Source organism: Bidens hawaiensis, unplaced genomic scaffold (assembly GCF_021521415.1).
Source record: "Bidens hawaiensis isolate Kalapana, Puna unplaced genomic scaffold, B.hawaiensis_p1.1 tig00054691_1, whole genome shotgun sequence".
Taxonomy (NCBI): domain Eukaryota; kingdom Viridiplantae; phylum Streptophyta; class Magnoliopsida; order Asterales; family Asteraceae; genus Bidens; species Bidens hawaiensis.
The window spans coordinates 36,108-62,489 of NW_027506296.1; the positions used below are offsets into that span (position 1 = coordinate 36,108).

Genomic DNA, 26,382 nt, shown 5'->3' on the forward strand with positions numbered 1-26,382 from the left:
TATTATTAATAGTGGACGGCAGCAAAGGGAAGAAGAATAAAATTGGTTTTGGATTTTTGGTTTTGGTCGAGAAAGTCAAGATAAAATATCATTATTATTGGTGAGTTGTAAGGCTACTCATGAGTTTTATCATATATATTATTTTTGTTTCGTATTTAATTATGAGTAGCTAAATTTTTATACTACCTAGGTTTTGGTTGAGCACTATGTTATATTAATTGTTTGACGAACTACTATTGATTTTTGGTTGATTTGATATTGTGGTAAAGTTTTTAATTGGTTTTTCATGATATTGTTGCGTAATTGAATCTAGTTTCTTACTTTAATATTTATTCCACTTATGTTTAATAGTTTTTGGTGATTATTAGACGCATGATTAGGTTGTCTACTTTGTGTTTTCAACTTGTTTGCGGTTTTTGGTTGAAAAAATCATAGGAATAAGTATTGAAAGTGGTTTAGATTTTATTGTTCTTTCACTAGAGAGACCGGAAGGTAATTTAGTGTTGTGTCATCTTTGTCTTTTGCGGGATTTGGGTAATAATTACACGGGAGTGGTTTATCCTAGGTCCATTTGATTATTGTGATACAAGTTTCGTTCAAGTTAATTAAAAATACCCCTTTTATATTAATATATATTGTATCCGAAGAGACCGGGAGGTGATTTGGGTTGTGGGGTACCATAGTATTATTAGGTAAGGTGAGACGGGGAGGTGATCCAAACCTTTAACAATTGAGCTTCACATGTCATTAGAGTTCTAAGGTGTCGTCGGTGAGGCCGGGAGGCGATCTAGCGCGTTTTTAGTGGTCTCTAGTTTTATATTTTTAAGATATTGTTTTTTCAACCAAGTTAAGTTCGTTAGCTATTAATTTTAATTAGTAGGATTCCATTATCTAGGTAGTCGTTTCTCGCATATTAGTAAAACCCAATTTTTATAAAGTTTTATTTTTAGTTTAAATTTTAATTAGTTAAGTTTTATTAGTTTAATTAATATAAAAAAATTCTAAAAAATCAAAAGAAGGTCTATGTTAGTAATCTTTTAGGTTTAATAATTAGAGTTTACCCATAGTGTCCTAGGTTCGATATCCGTTCTTACTTGCTAACTACATTGCGACCGGTACACTTGCCGATTGTGTGTGTGTTTTTTTAGGTGAATTCGGTAAAACTTGGTTTTTAATATTATATACGTTTTTCACACATCAAGTTTTTGGCGCCGTTGCCGGGGACACTGGCAAATTCTTTGTTTAAACTGACTTGATTATCTGATCTGTTTAATTGTTTATTTGCTTTTTAGTTGTTATTTTTTTCCTTTAGGTGCCTTTACTTGCTATTTATGCCTTTATGTTTAGTTTTTTCAAAAAAAATAGTGTCCAAGTTAAAAAATTAAAAAAAATAATAATTAAAAAAATAATAATAATAAAATAATTTTTATTTCAGTTTATGCATAATACTCGTTCTCAAGGCCTGCCTTTATTCACTGCATCAAAAGAGCTTGAGAGAGAGTTTCAGGAGTGACTTAAGGAGACTACAGATAGCGAGAGGGATTCACCCAACATCCAGGTTAGCGTCTCTACTCCTAGAATAGATATGGGCGACGCTGTTCCACCACCGAGACAAACCGTTCATGCTAGAGCCAGCAATAGCATCATGGGAGCCCGATCTGCAATTGTCCGACCTCCTGCGACTAATAACCAAAACTGGCAAATTCCCTCTCACGTCATGAATTCTATCACCAATTCTGCTCAGTTCCACGGCTTGGATGACGAAGATGCTCCGGGACACCTATCCCGATTCGTGCGGATCTGCGAAACTTTTAATATTAATAATATCTCATCCGACGTCAGTCATCTTAAGTTATTCCCATTCTCACTTTCTGGTCGTGCTGCTACATGGTTTGATTCTCTTCCAAATGCCTCAATCGCCACATGGGCCGACTTGAAATCCAAGTTTCTTAGGAAGTATTTTCCTCCATCGAAGGCCGGACGTCTACGCGAGCAAATCCATTCTTTTCATATGGACCCCGATGAGTCATATTATTCTGCGTGGGAGCATTTCCAAACTCTTATAAGCCGTTGTCCTCAGCATGGCCTAAACGATTGGACTGTGGTTGAAAAATAACGGTCTTACTCCCGAAACCCAACAGCGGTTCAATACCGCCACCGGAGGAAACATGCTCGATAAACTCACCATAGAGGAGGCTGAAGAAATGTTTGAGAGTATTTCATTAGGGGATCAGCATACACCGAGTAGAAGGTCCGTCTCGGATGCCAAGGCCGCAGCCATCTCAGCATCACGTGGAGTGCATCATGTTGATCAGAATACGAGTGAGTCGGCATATGTGGAGGCATTAAAGAGGGAAGTTAAAGAGCTTAGGTTGCAAGCTCGTAGGTGTGAGATATGTCGTGGAAATCACGAGACAGCCGATTGTCCCGTTGATTCTCAGGAGGAGGTAGATTTTCTTGCTAATCAAAACCGTACCTTCAATTCTGGGTGGCGAAACAATAATTCTAACTGGTGGGCAGGTAACACAGGTTATCAGCAACGCGAGAATCTGTTCCAAGAACCCGCCCCCGAACCTGCTCCTGTACCAAATAGTACTTCAAAGATCGAGGAGATGTTGGCTAACCAATCTCAATTGTTAAATCAGCTCTTACAAAATGATGCCAACACCAAATCCACTCTTTTGCAGCATGAGACGTTTATGACGGGACAAAAGGTCGCATTTCAGAATCTCGAGGCCAAGTTTGGTGAGTTGTCCGCAAAGATTGATCAACGACCCTCGGGGAGTCTTCCAAGTAACATCGTCCCTAATCCCGGTCCTACCTATTCTAAACCATTTCAAAATGCTCAGGCCAAGGCAGTGATTACCCGAAGTGGGAGAGGTGTCGTTAGAGATACACCAAGTGAGGAGGAAGTTGACGAGGAGTTGGAGATGGAGACACCGCCTGATAAGGTGAACCAGAGGCGAGGCCTAGCAAGTACCTCACGGTCAGGCGGTGCGTCAGTTGAGAAGGAGAAGCAGGTTGAGCAGGAACCGGTGCGCTTCTATAAGCCAAAACCGCCATATCCCGGTCGTCTAGTGAAGAAGAATGATTCGGAGCAGTACTCTAGGTTTCTCGACATGCTTAAGAAGCTCCATGTGAACATTCCGTTTATTGAAGCTCTAGCGAACATGCCAAAACATGCCAAGTTTCTTAAAGATTTGCTCACTAATAAAAAGAAACTTGTGGAGCTTTCGACTGTTACTCTTAATGAGGAGTGTTCTGCCGCCGTACAGAACAAGCTTCCTAGGAAGATGACAGATCCGTGTAGCTTTACCATTCCTTGCTTGATTGGTAATCTTCATGTTAGCAATGCTTTGGCCGACCTCGGTGCAAGCATTAACCTCATGCCCTATTCTGTGTCTGCCAAACTTAACGTGGGAGAGTTGCTTCCCACCCGAATGAGTATCCAACTGGCAGACCGACCCGTGAAGTTCCCAAGGGGCATTGTGGAGAACATGTTGGGCAGGTGGACAAATTCATTTTTTCGGTCGATTTTGTCATCCTCGATATGGATGAGGACTCGAATGTCCCGCTCATCCTCGGCCGTCCATTCTTAGCCACCGCACGCGCTCTCATTGATGTTGCCGATGGAAAATTGACTCTTCGAGTTCATGATGACACGGTCACATTCGAGGTGCAGAAATCCATGAGGCATACTCACCAACATGATGACACTCTCTACTTCATCGACACTTTCATGATGCATGTATGCGACTATCTTACGAAGGTCTGCCAGAGAGACACGTCCGACACCCAGATCATCGATGTGGAGAATCAGTCATTCGAGATGACAGAATTTGATTTTGAGTTGCAGGAGAAGGAGGAGCAGCAGTTACTTGAGACAGGAGGACACGAGCCAATCATGAGTTCCCAAATATTTTCTAATGTCCTTGCGGTTGAAGAGCGAGAGTTTCCGATCGAAAAACCATCTGTTGAGACCCCCCCCCCATCTTTAGAGCTAAAAGATTTACCATCTCACCTCGAGTACGCCTTTTTAGGGGATGGGTCTCAACTTCCCGTCATCATCTCTTCGATTTTGGAGACGGAGGAGAAGGAGAAGTTAATGGTTGTTTTGAAATCTCATAAGCATGCCATCGCATGGAAGCTTATGGATATAAAGGGTATAAACTCGTCATTTTGCACACATAAAATCTTTATGGAGGACGAGTTTAAACCTGTGGTGCAGCCGCAAAGGAGGCTTAACCCGAACATGCAGGAGGTTGTCAAGAAAGAAGTTATTAAGTTGCTCGATGCTGGTTGGATTTTTCCGATCTCCGAATCCGCGTGGGTTAGCCCAGTCCAGGTGGTCCCTAAAAAGGGCGGTATGACAGTTATCACGAATGAAAATAATGAGCTTATACCGACACGGACTGTAACAGGGTGGCGAGTTTGCATCGACTACCGCTGACTTAACGAGGCCACACGAAAGGACCACTTCCCACTTCCATTCATCGACCAGATGCTTGAGCGTTTGTCAGGACAACAGTTCTACTATTTCCTTGATGGCTTTTTTGGTTATTTCCAGATCCCCATTACCCCAGGTGATCAGGAGAAGACCACATTTACATGTCCTTTTGGCACATTCGCGTACCGACGCATGCCATTTGGATTGTGTAATGCTCCAGCTACATTTCAGCGGTGCATGGTTGCCATTTTTCATGAGTTAATCGAGGATTCAATGGAAGTCTTTATGGATGATTTTTCTGTCTTTGGGAATTCCTTCGATGATTGTCTGCGTAACTTAGATCGAGTGCTCGCTAGATGTGAAGAGACGAACCTTATGCTTAATTGGGAGAAATGTCATTTTATGGTTCGTGAGGGTATTGTTTTAGGTCATAAGATTTCTAGTGCAGGGATTGAGGTAGATAGAGCTAAGGTAGAAACCATTTCCAAACTTCCACCGCCAACGTCTGTGAAGTCTATTCGTAGTTTTTTAGGTCATGCGGGATTCTATCGCCGATTTATTAAAGATTTCTCGAAAATCTCCCGTCCGATCACCCAGCTTCTAGAGAAAGATAGGCCATTCGATTTTAGTGAGGATTGTTTGAGGGCTTTGAGTTGATTAAGGAGAGGTTAGTGAGTGCTTCTATTCTTGTTGCTCCCGATTGGACTTTTCCTTTTGAGATCATGTTTGATGCGAGCGATTTTGCTGTTGGAGCCGTGTTAGGGCAGCGTCGAGAGAAACATTTTCATCCCATCTATTATGCTAGCAAGGACCTAAACGATGCTCAGGAGAATTACACAACGACGGAGAAGGAGCTCCTTGCTGTTGTTTTCGCGTGCGATAAATTCCGTTCCTATCTCGTGCTTTCTAAGACTATCATTTTCTCTGATCATGCGGCTCTGCGTTACTTGTTCGCTAAGAAATATGCGAAGCCTCGACTCCTTCGTTGGATCCTTTTGCTTCAGGAGTTCGATTTAGAAATTAAAGATAAGAGAGTAGCTGAAAATTTTGCCGCCGATCACTTGTCACGACTAGAAAATTCCGACTTGGACAAGACCCGGGAACAGGGAATTGGTGATGATTTCCCGGGTGAGACTCTTTTGTATGTAAAGGCGACTGATGAGGGGTTTCCATGGTTTGCTAATCTTGCGAATTATCTATCATCTGGTGAGTTAGTGCCCGGACTGACGTATCAGCAAAAAAAGAAGTTCTTTGCAGATATCAAGTTCTACATTTGGGAGGATCCGTACCTGTTCCGTATTGGTTCGGATCAAGTGATTCGGCGATGTGTTTTTGGAGATGAAGCTCGTAGTATTCTTCGACATTGTCATGAGGGCCCGACTGGTGGCCATTTTGGTGCTACTTATACCGCCAAACGAGTGTTTGATGCGGGATTCTATTGGCCGACTATTTTTCGTGATGCGAATGAGTTTTTTCGTTCGTGTGACGAGTGTCAGAGAGCTGGTAACATCTCATTCCGAAATGAGATGCCCCAAAACCCCATCCAGGTGGTTGAGATCTTCGATATATGGGGCATCGATTTTATGGGTCCGTTTCCTATGTCTAGAGGGAACAGATACATACTCGTTGCTGTCGACTATGTGTCCAAATGGGTGGAGGCTCAAGCCTTACCTAGAAATGATGCGCGAGTTGTAGTGGGATTCCTTCGAAAACTCTTTGCTCGATTTGGTGCTCCTAAGGCCCAGATCAGTGATCAGGGTACCTACTTTTGTAATGCTCAGAAGGAGAAGTTTCTGAAACGTTATGAGGTCACTCATCGACTTTCTACGGCCTACCATCCTCAGACTAGCGGTCAAGTGGAAAACACCAATCGTGGCATTAAGAGGATCTTAGAGAAAACGGTTGGGAACAGTCGCGGAGACTGGGCTGAAAAGCTAGATTATGCACTTTGGGCCTTTCGTACTACGTTCAAAACACCTATCGGGACCACTCCCTTTCGGCTAGTTTATGGAAAGGCGTGTCATCTCCCCGTTTAGTTAGAACATCGTGCGTATTGGGCTTTACGAGCCGTAAATCTTGATTTATTTGCGGTGGGAAAGAGTCGTTTTCTTCAAATTCACGAGGTTGAGGAATTACGGAATGAGGCGTATGAAAGAAGTTGGGGGTATAAGGAGCGGACAAAGGAACGTCATGATAAACATATTAAGGGTCCCAAAGAGTTTAAGTGTGGGGATAGGGTGCTTCTATATAAATCCCGGTTGAAGTTGTTTCCGGGTAAACTGAAATCCCGATGGGCTGGTCCGTTTGTAGTGAAGGAGGCATTTCCGTATGGAACGGTTGAGATAGAGGCTGATGATGGACATTCTTGGAAAGTGAATGGGCATAGACTGAAGCATTATGTTGGAGGTCCACTTGGAGATCACGAGGAGGAGGCGACCTACCTTGATCCGCCTGGAGAGTAGAGAAGGAGAGCACACTCGGGACTTTGCCCGAGTTGTATAGTTTGTACAAAACTTAGTTGCATTATTTTTCTTTTATTTTTATTTTGCTTTATTTTATTTTTCTTTGAGTCTGTTTTAGTCTTTAGAGTCTGTTTGATATCTGCTTTGGGTTGTTTTGAGTTTTATTTTGCAGGATTGGATTTTCTCATTCGTACTCAATCTCCATTCGAACGAGAATTTTCTGAGCCTATCATATTGTAGAGACACCCAGAAGCTGCGACCGCGAATGAAATGCTATACGGTCGCCTTGGAACGAGACTTTTGAAGATAACTGCATAATTACCAGGGGAGTCTGTTCCAATTTATAGCTTTATTTGCTTACATGTTTTTAGTCTGCTTTATTTTCTGTCTTTTTCTATTCCTACATTGGGGACAATGTAGATTTTAAGTGTGGGGATGGGAACTGACGTTTTCTTTTGGTAAAAAAAACAAAACAAAATAGTTTCAAATTTTATTATATATATATATATATATATATAATTTGTTTAAAAAAATGTCCCGAAATTTTAATGATTTTTTTTGCAAATACTGGAAAATGATAGAAAAATTTGAGATTGGTTTTTTAAAACTACTATTATATATGAGATTAAATAAAAGATAACGCACTAAGCTTGGGATGTGTCGGTAGGCCCAACTAGTTTTGATAGTCCTCTTTAGCAAGATTTTATATATATAATAATTTGAAAAACGATGAAACCGAATTTCGATGCTTAGGGAGGATTACCATAATCTAAAAACTTTGAGATGTTAAAACTTAGATGCACTCAAACCCGCACACCACCACATGTCAATCTTTTTACGAGCTTAGAAATAGCTATATATTTTAGGGTGATATAAAAAAAGAAAAAAAAAGAGAAAAAAAAGTATGTTTTGAAAGTTTATTATGAAAGTTATGTGTATTATCAAAAGTTGTTCAAGAAAAGCAAATGCTTGTGAAGAAAGTTTTGTATTGTAAAATGCCAAAGAAGCATTCTTTAAAGTTAGTAAAAGAGGCCAAAGATGCACATACTAGACGGGACTTAGAGTTTACTGTTACCAAGGGGATAGTGACTCTGAGGATACACTATTGGGGCTCGAAAGTTCTTAGTCAATAAATAAAAATTAGGAATTTATAGGACAAAGTCCAAAAATATTTAGGAATAGCTCGTACGACCTCCGCAGGACCATTCATCCATCAAATTTCACCGAGTGCATCTAATTAGTACCATCAACGAGTCCTTGGCTTATGGTGATTTGTCGAACCAGTTTGCTTCGACTCTAGTTTTTTCTAGCTCTATTTGTCTGAGATGGGGTAGGTGTAGCCGTGGTTTTTGAACTTAAAGCGCTTAATGCAATAGGGGGCTTGATAGGCTGGTGGCTGGGTTTAAGTGGACAACAATATTGGCAATCGCGGTTTTTGCGTTTATCTATGCTTAAAAATATAACCTATATGTTTTAATGATCAGTTTCGAATTCTGATTCCAATGCAAAATACTTTTTCAGGGACGAAAAAGGTTTAAGTGTGGGGATATTTGATTTGGTTAAAATCGTATATATTTATTATATATATTACCTACGAATTTTAATACTTATGAGCTAGTTTTTGTTTAATATTATCTTTATTTGGCTCATATTCAGATTTTATGGTTTCAAGAGATAACGAGCTTAAACGCTTAACTTTTGAGTAATTTAGTTTATTTAAATGAAGTGATACACCGTGTGTTCTTTGAATTATTAAAACGTAAATTTAGATTTCACTTTTGGGTTATAAACATGAATGTAACCATTTTCACTATAAACTAATTCACATTTATTTGATTCTAGGAACTGGTTGGACTTTCAACATATCAGTGGGCCCTGTCGAATTAAAAAATCAAAGTTGGATTAAAGAGACATGGCAGGCCCACGAGAATTTGGTTTAGCACCCATGACATGAATTATAAGAGCTGGCTAACACAAGTTTTTTTTTAAACCCTACGCACGGTAGACGAAACATAAATATATATATAATAGAGTTTGGTGGGGATTTTTTTTGGTCAAGGAGCTCACGTGGTTTTTTTTTTTTAGAGCCGACAAGAGAGATAGATATATTATTAATAGTGGACGGCAGCAAAGGGAAGAAGAATAAAATTGGTTTTGGATTTTTGGTTTTGGTCGAGAAATTCAACAAAAAATATCATTATTATTGGTGAGTTGTAAGGCTACTCATGAGTTTTATCATATATATTATTTTTGTTTCGTATTTAATTATGAGTAGCTAAATTTTTATACTACCTAGGTTTTAGTTGAGCACTATGTTATATTAATTGTTTGACGAACTACTATTGATTTTTGGTTGATTTGATATTGTGGTAAAGTTTTTAATTGGTTTTTCATGATATTGTTGCGTAATTGAATCTAGTTTCTTACTTTAATATTTATTCCACTTGTGTTTAATAGTTTTTGGTGATTATTAGACGCATGATTAGGTTGTCTACTTTGTGTTTTCAACTTGTTTGCGGTTTATGGTCGAAAAAATCGTAGGAATAAGTATTGAAAGTTATTTAGATTTTATTGTTCTTTCATTAGAGAGGCCGAAAGGTAATTTAGTGTTGTGTCATCTTTGTCTTTTGCAGGTTTTGGGTAATAATTACACGGGAGTGGGTTATCCTAGGTCCCTTAGATTATTGTGATACAAGTTTTGTTTAAGTTAATTAAAAATACTCCATTTATATTAATATATATTGTATCCGAAGAGACCGGGGGTGAATTGGATTGTGGGATACCATAGTATTATTAGGTAAGGTGAGATCGGGAGATGATCCAACCCTTTAACAATTGAGTTTCACATGTCATTAGATTTCTAGGGTGTCGTCGGTGAGGCCGGGAGGCGATCTAGCGCATTTTTAGTGGTCTCTAGTTTCATATTTTTAAGATATTGTTTTTTCAACCAAGTCAAGTTCGTTAGCTATTAAGTTTAACTAGTAGGATTCCATTACCTAGGTAGTCATTTCTCGCATATTAGTAAAACCCAATTTTTATAAAGTTTTATTTTTACTTTAAATTTTAATTAGTTAAGTTTTATTAGTTTAATTAATATAAAAAAATTCTAAAAAATTAAAAGAAAGTCTAGGTTAGTAATCTTTTAGGTTTAATAATTAGAGTTTACCCATAGTGTCCTAGCTTCGATATTCGTTCTTACTTGCTAACTACATTGCGACCGGTACACTTGCCGATTGTGTGTTTTTTAGGTGAATTCGGTAAAACTTGGTTTTTAATATTATATACGTTTTTCACACATCAGTGATTCACAAGATACTCCGACTACCCATATTCATTTCGATAGTTCGCTATTTAATTTGGTCGGTTAAAACGCCGTGTAACGCTCATTGGGCCGACAAACTTCATTGCATTGTTAATTCGTTAATTAGTTGGGATAATCAAATTGCCATGTAACGCTCATGGGCTGTCTAACTCAGTTATTTTTCGTTAGTTCGTTGGGCCATTCAAATTGCCATGGAAAGTTCATGGGAGGCCAACATCCACAATTTATATTTCGTTAGTTTATTGTAGACTTAATCAAATCTAAATTTTTAACTGACTTAACTCCTCATGTAGTCATCACACATTAACCTTATTGACTACATCATTTAATAACCATTTACGCAATTTACCCCCCTCATCTTATAAACGTTTACTTTTAATACTCATGACGCAATTCCTCACTTTTTAAGACAATATTATTATTTTCACATAATTAAACATTTTACTATTCTTATGATTCCTTAGTTTATCCTTCATCTTATAAATCCTCATTTTTGGTCCCTATAGAATGTCTCATTAAAAAATACCAACACGTTTTGGGCTTTTAGTTGGCTGTGGAGCACATGAAAACTCCACGGTTAAGCGTGCTTAGGTGGAAGTAGTACTAGGATGGGTGACCGACCACCTGGGAAGTCTCTACCTGGGCAACCAAAAACAAAGCCGCGAGTTCCAGGATGGGCAACCCATCGGGGGCAAAGCGGACAATATTGGTGGTACGAAAGGCCGGGGTGTTACAGCTGCAATCGTATATCTTAGGAAAATCTGAGAGTCGTGAAACACTTTCATATCAAAACTATTTGTTGGTTCCCAAATGTTTTGACCGGATAAAACTCAGATTGAGTGCAAGAATCAGTATGGAGATTGAGAGAGTTTTTGAATCAGAGAATGTATCATATGATCAAACTACGTTATATTAGGGTTTGAAAACAGGGATGAATTGCAGTTATCAAACTAATAACTGAAAATACGATGCTCTTATTTTATTAAACTTTGTAACGAAATTAATTAATTAATTCTCTAATACGTTTTTAATAAAGAAACATATGTCCGAACCCAGCTAGGGGCGCTGCCCCTTGGACCCTGCTACCAAGGTCGTTGCCCCCTTGGAAACCCCATGACTTAGGGTTTTCGCCCCTAAGTTCCAATTATAATAAGATCAAATAAGTGTGCACTCCGCACCCGACTTATTTAGATTCATATTACAATTAACTTGATGAGCAACTATTACACTAAAATCACTAACATACTTTTTATTAAAAAAACATAAATTTTCACACGGGATGTAAAGGTTTAATTTCGGGTCTTATAAAGTTTGTATGTGTCTGGAGGTGAGGTTCTGATCAATCATTGATATATAAATTTATTTTTATCTTTTTGGAACTGCAGAACTAATATGGGCGGATCTGTTAGTTGCATTTGCGATGTATGTGATGATGAACTACTTAATTGACAAATGTCTGGAATTTAAGCACTACTCATGCGGCTTGGAACGGAATCACCCCGGCTTAAGCCATTGTTTTTGCCTTCTCTGTTGACACCTACATGGGCCACTTTTATATTCTAGCATTTCCTATATATATAGCACTATGGGTTCGTGCATGAAGGAAAATTTGGAATACTTAAGCATACAATCTATGCAGGGATTGGGATTATTAACCATGTCATTGTCAACACCACCTGTTTTAGGTCCGTGTCACAACAAGGAATGTATTGGTCACACACAAAAAGTGTTGTTTTATATATACTGCCTTACCATTAATATCAGTCGGAACAGCCGGTCATGTAGTCTCGCTACTACGTACCCTTTCTGGATCTACAAACCAAAAGTGAAAATGAAAATAGATTAATTTGTAGGGGAAAAAGAAAAGGGGGCCAAAATATTTATGCAAATATATATCCGGTTAAATTGTGGTGATGCATGGTTGTACGTAATAATAGTAGGAGGTGTTGGACTTCCATATATTTATATTAAGCCATGGTCACTCCGGTTTGGGATTTTCAGTGGTGACTACATTACCGGATTTCGAGAGTACAAGCGTATCATACCAGAAGATCGATGCTCGTTCAATGCGCAGCCACAGGTATTTTAATTTATTCTCCATCTCTTTAATTAGTTCTTTCATGAGGTACAATACGGCCATGGATAGCCCGGTTGGGTATCATGTCATAACGTACTTGTTGTAATCATAAACGAGGGACAAAAATATTTATGTTACTAGAATAAAAATTATCACCTGTATATATTTTAGTGAATTTTTATGATTTGGCACATTTACTAAAAATAAATTAATATGTTTAATTACATGTTTGATAATAAACACAGATCCTTAGACAAGGCTGTTATTAAGTTACCAGGAGAGCAAAAAACGGAAGAACTGGAGTGAAGAGACTAGGTCGAATAGCCCAAACAGAGCCCAAGAAGTCCAGCCCACCAGTAGCCCAAGTACTCCAAACAAGGTCCAAGGTCAACAACCGACCTGTCCTTGTTGATCAGATCATCACAGAAGTAAGGTTGACATAGTCTTGGAGGGAAAAGAGTGTCCAATGGATAATAGCTAGCTTCCTGCCCGAGTCAGAGGGACCAGCGGTTAATAGAGAGGACCCAATGGAGCAACCGTCTAGAGGGAAGATTCCCCTAGGACATTATATATGTGCATGTTATCTTTGTAATAGGGCAGGATGAAAATAATAAAATAACTCTCTTTTACTCCATATTGTTCATAGTCATCTCACTGAGATTCCAAAGGAAAATCTGATACAATCACACACTTACACACCACACTCAAACACGCATTATCAATAGTGGTTTCAATCGGGGTTTCTACATTGGCGTCATCCGTGGGACCTTGAGCTCCGGCAAAAGGTTTCCACCCACAACCTTTAAAGAATGCCCGATGACCACCATCAAATACACCGCCGCCACCAGTGCCTTAAGGCAAAAGGTTCTTTGAGTTGTTCACCCACTATTACGGTAAATAAGCTTCAACCCGGTTCAGGTTCTCAGGCGTCCTTTCCGTCGCCGGGATCTTTTTCTGACTCTTCAGAATACTTCATGAAGTCAAGAACCTTGAAATATTCTCCGGCGTGTCTTGAAAAGTCATACATGACGAATGCTGTCAACCAGTAAAACACATGCTCGCCTACTTTTATTAATTTCAAAAACTCCGGTGACACGCCACCACAAACACCATTGTGACCATGCCCATGTTCCATCGGAACTAGCACCGTTACTAAGACCGGTAGGCCCACAAGCACACATCCCTACCTTGAAGGCATGAAAGACATTAGTGGACTCGTGTTGATCAAGAATGAAGATGAAGAAGATGATATGGAAGTCAAAGAAACCACGTCGGAGATGCCGGACACGAGTGAGAAGAAAAATTACCAACCGTGTGAAACCGACTCTCTTTCGAAACCCAAGCTTTCAAGCAAGGAGTGCAGTTATTTTTCCTTCCCTCACACAAGCAGCCGGATATGTCTTCCTCATGTAATCTACCCGATTTCCAGATTGCTCATGTTCAGGTTCCATATCTCACAGCTATATCTCGATCACAATATGCTAAAGCATATTTCTTTGAATGATCCATTTAGACCTTTAAAAGTGATAATAATAATAATAATAATAATAATAATAATAATAATAATAATAATGGATTATTTCTATTTAGATCCTTTAAAAATAATAGTAAAAAATAAAGAAATGAAAAATTGAAAAGTAAGATTAAAGTGTTTCCACTTCATAGAAGACAAAACATGTTTATGAAATGGTCACGTGCCTGGAAGAGTGGGTATGCACCTAACAAGTTGGGAAAGTCAAGGGTGTCTAAAGCATGTGTGGTCCACGCTTTTGTGACAGAAACCTAATGTGAGATAGTGTCATTTCCTTTATTATATATTATGGCACTCTAAAAGTATGTATGGTAAAATAGAAAAAAAAGTGATAATAATAACAAGGGTGAAAAGCATGACCACATGGGTATTCAGAAAGTAAGGAAAGTGACATAACAACCCATAGGAATAAAACTAGGGTCAAACCCCTAGTGCCCACTTTACATGACAAGTCTTTAACAATTTTTATTTATAACCATTTCTTAAAATAAAGGGTAAATAAATAGAATGTTGGTGCTAAAGGAAAATATTGTACATTTACATATTAAAATAATACAAGCTAATGATACGAAATGATTAGAAACAGTTGTCGAATTAATAATCATTTTCTGTTTGAAAGTCATGAAATAAAGTCATACCAACTTTTTGCATGTTATATAACTTATATTGCATACTCAAACCTCCCCATACGGGAGACAATTCTTGAGTTTGTTGCGCAGGAAATATCGATACGAATTTGAGAAACAACCTATGCAGATGCGAATGTATTTTTTCAAGAAGGAAGAATCCCTCATGAGGGACCACGATTTTTCTCCTAGGGTTGGAAATAAACCCCATCTAAACAACAATGGATATGAAAAGTCCATTCCCTAAAGAGGGAAGCCATATCATTATTCTTCGTAGAGGGTAAACAGGACAAGAACCAAATTATTTGGCATAATATAAGACCCATAAACAATGAAGGAGGTTTTAGATATGTAAAGCAACTTCAAAAAGTGTTATTTTATTAGTATCGTAATAGCAAGATTTTAAAGAAACAAGCTTCACAAACATCACATTGCAAGAGCTTATCCAAAGAAGAAGAAGCTCCTCCCAGGGGATAGGATAGTTAAGAAAGGTCCATTCCATAAAGAGAGGAAGAGCCTCCATCAGCAACACTTTACATTCAAAAGCCCCATCCTGAACAATTGCTCCGGAACCAACCCCATTACAAAATAATTCGCCCAGAACGAGGCCTCTTACGGGACCATCTCCTCATAATGATGCTGCATCCAAAACAATCCCTCACCACAAACACTCCTCCCAGACAATCCATACTGAAGCCCCATACCATATTACAAGAACCCTTTCCAAAAAAGAAGATCCCTTTCCAAGATTTTTCTCTCAAGCAAGAATATCTCCCTTCCAATGAAAAAGATATTGGAAAAGTCCCTTCCGAGGAAGGAGAGCCTTTTACAGCAACACTTCATGTTTCAAGAGTTTTCCTTTTGAAGAGGAAAAGTCCTCTTCCAAATGGTGACAAGGTCGCTATAGAAGGAAAAAGCCTTATGTAGCAACACTTTACATTCCTAGAATTTCCATGAAGAAGAAACTTCCATATCCGTATTTTCTTTCATAAGAAGGGAATGCCCCCCCCCCCCCCCCATTAGCCCTTTCCGTCATCCTTCATGTGTAAGACTTCTAGCAATTATTAAAACTAATTACGCTTTTATATTTATGACTAACGAATATAATGGGTTGATCATTACTTATATTTCCCCAGGTGGGATAAAGCCCCCTTTAAGGGGCATAACACTTATATTTCCCCAAGTGGGATAAAACCCTCTTTAAGAGGCATAACACTTATATTTCCCCAGGTGGGATAAAGCCCTCTTTAAGAGGCATAACACTTATATTTCCCCAGGTGGGGTAAAGCCCTCTTTAAGAGGCATAATACTTATATTTCCCCGGGTGGGATAAAGCCCCCTTTGAGGGGCATAACACTTGTATTCCCCAGGTGGGATAAATCCCTCTCTAAGAGGCACAATACTTATAATGCCCTCAGATGGGATAAAGCCCTCTTTAAGAGGCACGAAATTTATAAATCCCCCAGATGAAAAAATGACATTAATTCTCCTTCACAGGTGTGAAAGGAAGGCCCGGCTAAGGGGCTTGGATGCATATACAAAAATAGCCCAATCCATGAGGCTCAACGCTTATGATTCCCCCAGAGGAAAATGGCCCATTCTAATTGGCTCAGAATTTACATTCCCCCGAGTGAGATATGGCCCCAAATAGAGGGCTCACGACTTATATATTTCCCACTAAAGGGGACACCATACATATACGCCCCTAACATTTTTAACTCGATTGTTTATGTTAACCGGCAAGACCTTGCAGAAGAAACATATAGAAAGAATTTGAATCATCATACTTAATGTCGGAGGCTTGATATATTTTCAACAGATATCATCACGCTGAAATTGTTTATATCATCGTTTCTACGTCCAATCCTAATAAAGCAAGAACAACATGATCATTGTTAGAGCTTGTTAATTGGCTACTAACAACCTCTGCAGGGTTATTCAATAAGAATAAAGAGATCACGTACAACCAACATAGCTACCCCAGAAACAAAAGTTAACCTTTTCTTGGTTATGTTAAAGAAACTGGGGCCTAAAGTCCTTTATCCCAATCATAAATAATTGGCATAAGGTACTGGGGGACTTGAAGAGATAGTTCCAAGACTGGGCCCATTACATGGTGATGAATTTAGATATGCTCGATCCTTATTTCATCCCATGACTTAGCTATCTCAACCTTATTGGATCCAAATTTGATAAGTTTAAACAGAAAAAGGACCGTGTATTTCTGTCGTGGTAGATTTAAATTGTCAAGAGAATCAAGTCAAGAAGAGTTTTGAAAACTAAACAAAAATATAAAAATAGAACTTCATCCAAAACTGGCCCAAGGAATGGGTCTAAAAGGAGTAAAAGGAATGAGCATATCCTGTATGCGATAAGAGAATATCTAAAAGACCTCATAAAGAAAATAAACGGAATAAAGGTTCTAGGGGGTTAAGGACTTATCATATTGATCTGAATAAATTAGTTGAATCAGCCCAAAAGAAAGGGTTAGAACAATACATGTGACATGCCATGTTGTTGGAATGGATGAAGCCTAAGTCAAAGAAAACAATGCCAGGAGAAAGCTCCTAGGACAATAACCTGCATGTAATAGTTCTATGGATATTCTTTTTATATCAAAGATGCCCCCAGGGCTATATAAAAAGTGGGGATCTTCCATTCGTACTCACCCATTCCAACATGAAAGAATAAATACTCACAACCATTTAGGGGATCGGAATTTAAGGTGGATCATACAAGAGGTCGAATATAGACTTGTTTTGAGTCCATTATACTCATCATAAATAACGAGCACAATGGACTGGGAGACTTGAAGAGCCTACCTGGGAATTGGGCTCTTTGAGCTAGGTCACAACCCATTAAGTGAGGAACATGATACCTAGCCCAGGAAAAGAGGCCCAAGGGCAAAGGGTATAATAAGATAAAAGACCAAGTCAAAGGGGCCAAAAGTTACGGTGCACCTGACTTGGGGGAGGTCCCAAGGCACGCATACTCCAGGAGGCGAGACAATATCCAGCGGATAAAAGGAGGCCAGCCACAGCCCCCAGGGGGATGAGAAGAAAGGGAGTACTGGAGAGGAAGTGAAAGACAGACTTGGACTAAGTTCATTACCCTTGTCATAAATAACAAGAATAATAGACTGGGGGACTTGAAGAGACTACCCCGGATTTAGCCCAATAAAGCCCAAAAGGCACCATCAAGACAGACGAGCCCAAGATAAAAGGCCCAGTCCAGGGATATCCAATGCACACCAAGACAAAGACTGAGGTCAACGAGGGGCCAGTCAATGTTGGTCTGGCACCCGACAGAGCTGGAGCTTACGTATTCCTGGAGAAAAGGGCATACCCAGCGGACAGAAGCAAGCCTCCCGTGGAAGTCAGAGAGGGAGGGAAATAACTAGTGGATAATAGGCGAGACCCCAGGGTATCGGTCCCAGAAAAGATTCCTCCGGGACTCAATGGGCATAGCCTATGAAGGAGCCCAAAAAAACGTCAGCCCCAGGCCAGAAGACTTGAGGAATGAGAAGGAAGTTGGACTTGAAACAAGTCTATTACCGTTATCATAAATAACAACGATAATAGACTGGGTGACTTGAAGAGACTAGGTCGAATAGCCCAAACAGAGCCCAAGAAGTCCAGCCCACCAGCAGCCCAAGTACTCCAAACAAGGTCCAAGGTCAACAACCGACCTGTCCTTGTTGATCAGAGCATCACAGAAGTAAGGTTGACATAATCTTTGAGGGAAAAGAGTGTCCAATGGATAATAGCTAGCTTCCTGCCCGAGTCAGAGGGACCAGCGGTTAATAGAGAGGACCCAAGGGAGCAACAGTCTGGAGGGAAGATTCCCCTAGGACATTATATATGTACATGTTATCTTTGTAATAGGGCAGGATGAAAATAATAAAATAATTCTCTTTTACTCCATATTGTTCATAGTCATCTTATTGAGATTCCAAAGGAAAATCTGATACAATCACACACTTACACACCACACTCAAACACGCACTATCAATAGTGGTTTCAATCGGGGGTTTCTACATGGAGCATGCGGGAAGTAGAAGACGCCAAGATCGATCGGTATTCGTGGCTAACCTTTGTTGTCATCGGAATTGTGCTTTCTATAGGAAACACATACTTTTTGGAGCAAGCTGATCGATGATCACATGGACAGAAAACTTGGAGAAGTAAAGGTCTCAATTCCAATCTTCCTTTTGTTCTTTAACGCCACAAGTCACATATTTGCGTACTTGTATCCACTCTTGACGGTATGTACAAAGAAGTATGCATGCTCCGATCGCAATAGGTATGGTTTTCTCAGTATTATGTTGTGTTACCGCTGCAAAAGTGGAAACCCAAAGACTACATCGGATTAGGGATCGTAAACAAGCCCGGTGGGAGCATACCAATGAGTATATTTGCACTCCTTCCACAGTTTATGCTTCTTGCAGCGGTTGACGGGATTGCTAATATGAGCATCTCTGAGTTCTTTAGACACCAAGCACCTGAGTCTATGTAGGCATGTTCAAAACGGTTTGGGACTAGGAACCGGAACCGGTTCCTAACCGGTTCCTATATTCAAAACCCCCTTTTAAACCGGTTCCAGGCTCGAACCGGTTAGGGAACCGAACCGGTTCTCCCACCCTCGGACCCCTAACCTATCTAACCGGTTCTTACCGGTTCCTAACCCGGTTCCTGTACCGTAACCGGTTCCAACCGGTTACAGTGTAAAATAACATACATTTTCTGCAAGTTTACAAATCCTATAAAATATAAAAAGATGAATGGCACAGTTCGAATATTTAACATAAATAATACATTGAGGGTTCGGTTAGGAACCGGTTCCGGATGGTTCGGTTCCAGAACCGGTTCCGGTTCGGTTCCGGTTCCTACCCACCCCCACTCAGAAATGCAAGAACCGGTCACGGATCATCGGGTTGAATCAGATAGGGTCCGATTCCTACAAAAAACGGGTAGGAACCGGTTCGGGTCCAGTTCGGTTCCAGGAACCGGTTTCGTTGAACATCTTTAAGTCTATGCATGATCAATATGTGGCATATATTCACAAAGGGTGTACTAGGGCTTGGAAGCATGGCTAGTGTTGTGTCTGTCTAATGTCTATGTTGTTGATAAGTTGAATTAGAAGGCGGAACGATGGAACAAGGTTTCCAGGAAAAGTAATGTACATTTAGAAATAGCAATTCATTGGATTTGAATGATTCAGTTGTAAATGAATAGGCATATCTCATATCTTAGGGGGTGTTTGGCCTAGCTTTTATTGTTTGGCCTAGTTCATGTCTCATTCGATGTCTTACAAATTTCAATTGAGATCGTGTTTAGTGTCAATACCACAAGTTGTCAGCCGAGTTTGTTATCTATTATAGTTATTATTATATTATGTTGACTTGGCAATTATCTTTAACTTTGTTGCTTAGTTATTATTATGTATATAGTTGGAATAATATGAGTTATTACCATTTCTTTGTTAGCTTTATTATTGTTTGTTGCGAGTGAGTACAATGAACAAGGACCATCCCAAGCAATCAATCCATTAACCCACCAGGCCGGTTGAAACATAATGTGGTCTAGAGGTATACATACCGGGTTTTATTCAAAAACAAGGTCAATAACCGGTTCAGGTAAGAACCGCTCATGTAGGTATGGTCGGGTTTTGACCGGTTTGGCTAGATTTTTATCGGGCTAGATTCAGTTATGAATATGAGGTAGCGGTTTAAAGAAGTTCCGCGTTGTGCCATTGTGGATTGCCTAATTAACACCATGAAACTTTTCAGTTACCTTTAATTTCATTTTTAACGACGGTAAGACTGTAAGATATGTATCATGGCACCAAAGCTAACGAGAGGCTAGAAAAATGCACCATAATCAAAACCAAAAACTTACCCCAGGTTAATCAATTAAAAATAGAATTTGAAACTTGCACCATCATGACCATTAAACTGTCAGTTTCCATCTCCAACAGACCTTATGATTTTTTTAAAGTCCGTTGATGGCAAATTACCGTTTTCATAAAACTATGCACAATGGCAATAATATCACTTGAAGGCCGGGAGGTTCAGTTCCAAGGTTTTTGAATTAAAAGTTTATTTTAAAAAAGGGATACTTTTTTAAACTCAACTCGGTGTGAAACCTATCCTAATCAGTTTGGATAGGGCTGAGTTTTACTCTTCCAAAACCGGGTTGAAAAACAACCAGCTTATCCACAACCCGGTTTTACAAAGTTTAATCAAAACCCAACCCAATATTCAACCAAACCGGGTTGGCCCAAAACCCAATTTGTGCACCTCTACTGCTAGGTAAACAATATGTTAACCAGTGAAACCCTACATGAGTCGAACTCATCAACTAGTTGCATAAGAGAGTCTATCATGTAGAGTTGTTAGCCAACTAATACAAAAGACCAACATGTACTACTTTAGAAGATATTGATCTTGAAAATGTAACCCTGTTCAGAATAGTTGGTTGTGTATTTGTCACAAGTAGTATAGAATGAAACCACCTTATATACATCTTTTAGCATGAACTTGTGCTGCTTTCCTTAACTAATTCAATAACCCTTTTGAGACAAACCCTCAGCAAACTTCCCCAACAACGGTTCAAAACCGGGAATATCGACTGTCCGCACCACAAGAACTTGCAATTCTCACAATTTCTTGCATATTTTTTGCTATTGAAGGAAGCATTTCCGCCACCTCAGCATAAAACCGGGCTTCATATGCTTCCGGATTGTTATTGTGTGTTGATGTCATGTCTCGTAGTCTAGAAAACACCTCGAGGGCGGTCTTGCTTGAGGCGTCTAGAGTTCTTAATGCTTCTTTGCAATCAGTGAATATGCTATTGTTTTCGTTTCTGATATCTTTCACTTTGACTTCGGTTGACTTAGATGAGGAAGAACTTGAATTACTTTGCAAGGCAATGTGGTTTTGGCTTAGCGAGTTTTGTGGTAGTGAGTTTGAGTTCACCATGCCCTGCCATTAAAATAATTTATATCATTTTCTATAGTATAGATGTGAGGGTCTGGCAGGTGGACTGACCAGTCAAAAATGGCATTAAGGGTGTAAACAGCTAAAGTTCAAATCAAGCTGAGCTTGAGCCTGGTGGTATAATTAACAAGCCTGAGCCTGAGCCTGAGCCCGAGCCCGAGCTTCAGTTAAAGAGCTCAAGCTAGCTCGCAAGCCTAAATGAGCTTGTTATTTATAGTAATTTTTATTTACCATATATATTTATTTAACTGATATTATATTATTATACATAAGATAAGATAAAAATAACTAAATAACATATACTATGTTATATATAAAGCCATAAAGAAAAAAAGAACATATATAAAAAAATTATTAAATAATAAACGAGCTCGAATCGACTCGTTTACACCCCTACTGGCATGTTCTAGGACAAGTCGAAACTCGTAAGGTTGACACGAAACACTTTTTTTTCAAAAATTATATATTATGTTTAAAGTAATTATTCTAATATTATAGTTCTGTAATCATATATAATACCTGTGGGTTACTACATCCCCTTTCTGAATCTTCCTGTTTGGTCACACACAAAGCTGCTATATTGTGCCGGTTTCTTTCCTGTGTGCTTTGACCAAGGTCAGCGATGGGCGCGTCAAGTACCAGGGTTTCGCCACGAACAAGATCCCGCCGCACAGTAAAGCGTGCAGAATAGCTTTTCCTTGCAGATGATTCTGGTGCTCTTAACCGAGAATGTTTCATGAACTTGAGATTCGTTTCTTCTAAAGCAGGGCTCTGTGCTGCATATATTCATCAATATAGAAAAAATAAGTGGTCAACTGGACTGGACTAAAATAAATTAAAAAGCAAATTAATGAATAACTAGTGACACAAAAGATTGTTAAGATTCAAATAAGGTACTAAACTACTAGGAATAAAAAAAATAGAGAGAAAGCCAAAGAATACAATTTTAAAAGCAGTTCATGAACTGATTAACACTAACTTACAGTATGAATATAGTTTGGGCTTACATAAATCTGAAGATGAGGGCACCACTTGTTCCTTCACATTGTATACCTCAGGAGAATTTAATAGATCTAAACATACAGTGTGAATAGTGAACCATCGCTTGTCCAATGCAAAGCTCCTGTAGCAGATATAAATAACATCCACAGTTATAGGAATTTCAAACCAATATTTTAGAGGTCAGGTCAATTAGAAACACTTTCTGTCCATCAGCTTCAAATTCTTTAATAGATATCTAGTGTCTCAAATATGATCACAGATGTTAAATTAGTTCAATAGTAATTATTATACCTTCATAGATACAAGCTAGTAATATGTTTATCGTAACGAAATCACTTGATCCAGTTAGGCGGCTTCCTTTTATATTTAGTTTTTTATATTACATGTTTGACACATTAGAGATAAAACCTAACCACCCATTCAAATGTAAATGGGCAGAAATCACACAAGTACTGGATGGTCTTCTCAATTTTTTCAGCTATTAGATAATACCTGCAAGTTGGTTGAGTGGTTGAATTTTTACTGTAATTGGGATCAGGTGAACTTCTGGACAGTGTTTGATTATGATTGGATGGTGTATGTAATGAAAGGTTCACAGGAGCGTTTCCTACACTAGTTGATTTGGAGGGAGAATGATCTTCTAATCTAACTTCCTGCTACCCAAAAACAATGCAATTATTAGTCATCTTCTTTCCTTCACCTATTTGTACAATCTAAATAATACTTTATTGAAAAATAACTATGAGTTATAGAATATAGATATTTATTTGTGTATACCTCAGATGGTATAGGATCCATGGGGATAACAAAAGGGCTCGTAACTATAGACTTTGCCCATTGTGGAAGTCTGGATACACTAAGTCTAAATGTTGGTGTCTCTTGATGACACATACCTTCATGAATCACATTTGTACCAGTGTATCGCGAGCTGAGATAATTTTCTTCGTATATTTAATTCGATCCACATCTGTCCGTTTAGAAATAATGTTTGGAGGCAACGGACAAAAGCTTTCTTTAATCCTCTGCAATATCCTTGATGTCAGCAGTACAGGCACTTTCCAAACAAATATACAACCATCACTTCCTACCTATAAACATCCAATAAGTTAAAACTATAACCAACTACAAATTATTTAATTTTTCATTTTTTTAATCATTTATTTACTTACAGAAACCAGATGTTTGCAGTCAGGTAAAAAGATGATCCCGTTAATGGCTTCACCGTGCCCTGTTGCACGTGCAAGCATCTCGCCAGTTACAATATCATACATGCAGATAGACCTATCAGAGTATGAGCACACTACATAGCTGCAACTTGGGTCAACACAAACCTGTTGACCGAATTTATTAGAATCTTGTATTTAATTACCATGTTGAGCATATAAAGAAACTTACTTTTATTGGGTCTCCAAAATCTCCACCCTGTTTAAATGATCTAATTAACTGCTCAGTAGCAATGTCCAAAATGTTTATCTTCTTATCCTGTCCCACTATAACAGCACTCTCTGTTGTTGAGTCAATGGCAATATCATGTATAGTTCCATGAGATGCTTTTTGCTGATGTGGCTGAGAAATGTTATAATCATTATCGTTTCCAGAAACATCATGAAAAATTAAGGACCTTCATAAACAAAATATAAAGTTAATCACAAAATCTAACGTGTAAAGCTAAAATGATTATCAGAATGACAATAACTGCATTATCATATACAAAGTTACTGACCTATCAGAGCCACAACTGATAATTTTGCGCCCATTTCCAGTGATTTTTACCGAAGACACAGGAGCTGAATGATCATTAATACTAGCAATCGGATGAAAGTTCCTGAACAGGACAACACGTATAAAGATTCAAAGACGAACAATGGAACTGTAAAATGTCTATCAAGGGTAAAAGTCAAAGAAGTAAAACCTGTTTACATCAAAAAGTTGTATTGTTTTATCACATCCACTTGATGCTAGAAAGTAGTAGCTTCCAATATCCTCAACAGTTTTGACAGCCATGCTGAAACTTAAGGAAAGAACTTCTCCTTCATGAACATCCTGTATGCATGTATAGTTAGATGTGTATAAGTTAAAGATATGCAGGTTTCCATCAGAATCACCAGCAGCAAGATGCTTTCCATCTGAACTAACTACCATAGATCGATACCCTTTAGTGATAACACCTGATACCACCGACTCACGTTCAAAAGTTCCAGCACCTACTGCACACAGAAACAGAAACAATAATATGGGTGAGTTGCCAACGGGTTCTAAGTAAAAAACAATAAAGGCAAGATATTACCTAACCACAAGAGTCAAGTGGTTCAGTAGTGACATGATGTTGATCTAGTGCAAGAGTTGACCTACTTTGTGTTGATACAGATTGCAAGGCAAGATCCCATAACCTAATTGTACCATCTGCTGAACATGTTGCAAAGGAAACTCCTCCTGTACAGCCTCTAGCAACACATGCAAGAGATGGATCATGCATGTTTTCACATGAAAGATTCTTGATATCCCATATGCATGCACTATGCGAAACTAGCACACAACACTTGGTAGCCTAACAAATACAACAATTTTTTATTGCATCAAACTATCAAAGACAACACTAATTGAAAAGGAATCAGAAGTAAGGTTTTTGTCAATGATATAACGAGCAATCACCTGAAACTTTCCATGAATGTTCCATATGTAGAGACTCTCGTCTCTGTAAACCACCACTGCAAGATAGGAAGCTTAAAATAATTCTTAACTTCTTACGTGAAAAACTAACAAAATATAACTTAAGGATAACTTTGTCTTTAGTTCTTGCTCAAATTGAAAATAAGACAAACATCCTAGAGATGCTTACCGAGCTTTTCTGAGGTAGAGAAGTGACAAGCTATTGCATCTGGAAAAGTAGCTTTGTCTCCTTTATCATCACTATAGTGTAAGTCTCCAGCATATTCAATGGAACCAACAGTGTACAATTTCACAATTCCATTGTTGCATGCACATGCAATGAACTCTTGTGATGTGGATAATGCATAAGCTTTCTCAACCTAATAGTTTTATACAATAGATAAGTGGAACATGGCAACTTATGAGAAAATATAAAGGCATTGATTGAAGTATGTATAACAGATACAAAGATTGTTTGCAATTCGATGAAGGCTGTAGAATTACTCACCATTAGATTCATTGATTGTGTAATTGTCATCCCACCATGTAGAACACATAGAATACCTGTAAGCAAAGAGGGAACTAGTTTAGATATGCAAACTCAAACTGTAAATGACTGAATCTATGAAAGAAACAATGCAAACCATCCACCTGAACTTGTTAGGGCATATGCAAGTACAAAATCACCAGCATTTCCATCAACTACATTCCCATTAATCTTAACGGGAGATGAAACAATATCTGTAAAAGTGCAACCCTTATGATGACCAAGATTAATGTGTTTTCCATGCATTGTTAGTGATACTGCTTCGGTTTTAGCTCGAGACTTTGTAGGCAATCCAACAGTCCATATCTTTATGTGCTTCTTTCCAGCAGTCAAAATGAACTTTCCATCTAAAGAAAAGCTGACCGATGCAACATCAGAAAAGGGCGAACATGTTTTCAGCTTTTTAATTAAACTCCCACTTCGCCAATCCCAAAGACAAAGGCATCCATCTTGAAGGGTTCCTACTGATACTAGATGTTTGCCTGGATAATTTATAAGTTAAAATCAAATAAGCTACAATACAATTAATGAATGAAACAGATCATGTTCTTAGTTGTTAAAAAAGATATTAGAGATAACTGACTTGTTTCAACTAACCATCGGGTGAGAAAGCAGTGCAAGCTACTCCAAATCGATGGCCTTTTAGTTCTGAAATAGAAGCCAAAGTTGCAGAGCTCCATACTATTATGGCAGATTGATGCCCTGACTGTTAATGACGTATA

At 38.7% G+C, this 26,382-nt stretch overlaps 2 pseudogenes across 1 annotated transcript; one reads left to right on the forward strand and one right to left on the reverse strand.

Moving 5' to 3' along the window:
• Window positions 1–1,585: 1,585 nt before the first annotated feature.
• On the forward strand, window positions 1,586–18,980 carry LOC143617396 (protein NRT1/ PTR FAMILY 5.5-like; annotated as a pseudogene).
• Window positions 18,981–22,105: 3,125 nt separating this feature from the next.
• LOC143617397 (uncharacterized) lies at window positions 22,106–26,308 on the reverse strand (annotated as a pseudogene). Its single transcript, XR_013150824.1, has 14 exons — window positions 26,258–26,308; window positions 25,765–26,142; window positions 25,622–25,677; window positions 25,304–25,493; window positions 25,117–25,172; window positions 24,757–25,012; window positions 24,377–24,671; window positions 24,188–24,289; window positions 23,946–24,085; window positions 23,634–23,836; window positions 23,242–23,552; window positions 22,957–23,117; window positions 22,470–22,585; window positions 22,106–22,238 (listed from the first exon to the last, which is right to left on the reverse strand). The product of XR_013150824.1 is annotated as an uncharacterized LOC143617397 (transcript).
• Between the last annotated feature and the right edge of the window lie 74 nt (window positions 26,309–26,382).